The following is a 2,637-nucleotide window of genomic DNA, read 5'->3' as shown; positions in this document are numbered from 1 at the left end:
TGCAGAAATTTTAAGAGACCCACTGGTCCCTATAGCATCATACCTGTTTTGGCACCATTTAGACATAGCCTGATATGTTGGATTGTGGGTGAGTACACCTGTTGGTTAGGTCTGAACCTCTTCTCCCCAGGACTAACTAGCTAAGTCTTTGTGTATATAACTGCCCCTCCTTGGCGATGAAAGCCAGCAAGGTCCAAGATTTATTTGAATTTCTTTAACACTAGAGTGTCCTTAAGGTACTTTCCTCGCTTCAAAAGCTTTTAATTAGAAATGTTCATTAGATTTTAGATTAGTCCACATGCCAAATGTTATCTCTGAAAATGATGTCTGGCAGAAGCCCAAAGGAGGAGTGGCTCTTCATCTCCCCCTGAGAAAATCAGGAATGAAGCCTCTCTGAATGTAACACATTGTGAGTGAAATAGAGCCATTGGAAAAGTACCTCATCACTGACCTTCAGGTACCCTGTGATTTGTCAAGTTGCTGTTTCTTGACTTGTTGCAAATGGGCTTGCTTTTATGCTATGATAGAAGTGTTGCTTGCAATTCATTTTTATTATTGCTTTTATTTTTAAATAATTTTTGATTGGGTAACACAGTCCCTTCATTCAAAAATAAAGCCCATTGCCCATTTCCCAAGTAGGTACATTAACTAGTTTCTAGTGTGCTCTTCTAGAATTTCATTTTACATAAACAAATATATATTCCTACTCCCTCCTTTTGTACTCATAGTAGAGCTTACTAGACACATTGGTCTGCATCTTGCTTTTTTTCACTTTACATTAGGTCTTGACAGTCTTTCATATCAGTTGCTTGTTTTTAACAACTGCATTTCAGAAAACTTTTTATTTTGAAATAACTAAGAATTCATAGGAAGTTCCAAAGGTCAGAGGGATCCCATGTCCCCCTCACCCAGTTTCCCTGAATGTATCAACACCTTGTTTTTGAAACTGGAAGTTGAAATAATAGTAGCAAAGCTCTTTTAGCATTACCCAAGTGCTTGGGGTATATGACTTTATTTACTCCTCTACATCATTCCCATATCCAAGTGGGGAAACTAAGGCACAGAGAGGCTAAAGAACTTGGCACAGTCACAGAGGTAGAAATTGGTAAAGCCAGGATTTGAACTCGGGCAGTCTGACTTGAGTCTGTGTTCTTAACTTTTAGGCTGCATTACTTCCTTTGAGTAATGGCTGCTCATAGTTAAGCAAAATCACACAGTGATTGGAAGGGTCAAAAATGCAGTCACTTAACAATTCTTTCCGCAAAACCTGCATACAGGTACTCTGTTCATACTTGTGTTAAATTTTAAAACAATGCTATTCTGAAACTTTGTTTTATAGTTTTAGTTTTGAAGAACATGAATCTCCCATGTCCTTTGAATATCTACCTCATATTTTAGTATACAACTATTCCATGAGTTACTAGAGATGAACATCTAGGTTGTTTTTCTCTATTTCTCTTATCACAATAATTGCTTCAGTGAACATCATTGCAAATGTATCTCTGCTTACTCCCATGAGTAAATCTAAAGGATAAAGTCCCAGAGGTGGAATTGCTGGCTCAAAGGTATGCTTGTTTTGTATTTTAACAGATACTGACTGCCAAATTAACCTTCAAAAGGATGACTGCAGTTTATGCTTCTGACCTCATTTCCTTTTCCTAATTACTTCTGTAACCTCTATTAGGGATTCCTTCATTATAATCAGAGACCTCATTGAAACAATAAATCCAAGAAATGTGCAGTTTTGTATTATCAAGAATTTAGAAGTCTCTCCTACCTGTTTCACTGAAGAAAGTAAAATTTTGTTATTTAAAACTAGTTTTGTTAAAGCAGACGTCTTACTGCAACAGTCATAATGGTGGTGAACATTTATATAGGCACAGAATGGGTCATGTAAGTTAGCTGTTTACAAGGAACTTTGAAACAAGGAAATTAATAAAATGTTAAAACACCACCATTCACTGTTTAAGAACAACCCCAAAGGCTCTTCTAAGAAACAAGCTGTTAGGCTTGTCTGAGAAAATTCCAGGCAGCTGGGAACTGTGACCCTCCTGTCCACTAGAGGTCACTCTTTGGGAACGACTTTTCCCCAGGCAGTTGGCAGCCTGCAAAAAATAACATCATTGTTCCTGTGACTTTTTGGTCAAGTTTCAGAGGGCGACGCATTGCTTAGGAACTCAGTTGTGTTCGTCCTAGGAACTTGTCCAGTGTCCAGGTTTCATTTTGACTTTTTAACTCAAAACTGACCACAAACTGTGATGGACAGCAGTTTTAGTTCCACTCTGGCCTGTGTTCTCTTAGACACCAGTTTGGAATTTTTTGCTTTTAGATCGCTTTTCCTTCCTTGTTGTTCGACACTCACTTAATCCATCTTTGTTAAATTTCTGTCTTCTCCACATTCTGATGGTAGCAAAAATATCTGCTTCCTACTTTTTGCCCCCAAGGAAAGACTCTAGGACATACCTGGGGAAATACAAAGGATGGACCTCCCATGCTTTAAAGAAGTTTCAGCAAGCAGGGTGGTGTATATCAAAAGGAAAATCTTCATATCCTAATCTTGTATCTAATCTGCCTGTCCATTATCCTTGGGGATGGCACACTTTTCATTTTAAGGTCATTTTATCACAAAGCTAATGA

The sequence above is a fragment of the Manis pentadactyla genome, chromosome 14, assembly GCF_030020395.1.
Source record: "Manis pentadactyla isolate mManPen7 chromosome 14, mManPen7.hap1, whole genome shotgun sequence".
In the NCBI taxonomy this organism is placed as follows: domain Eukaryota; kingdom Metazoa; phylum Chordata; class Mammalia; order Pholidota; family Manidae; genus Manis; species Manis pentadactyla.
This window is presented reverse-complemented; position numbering follows the sequence as displayed.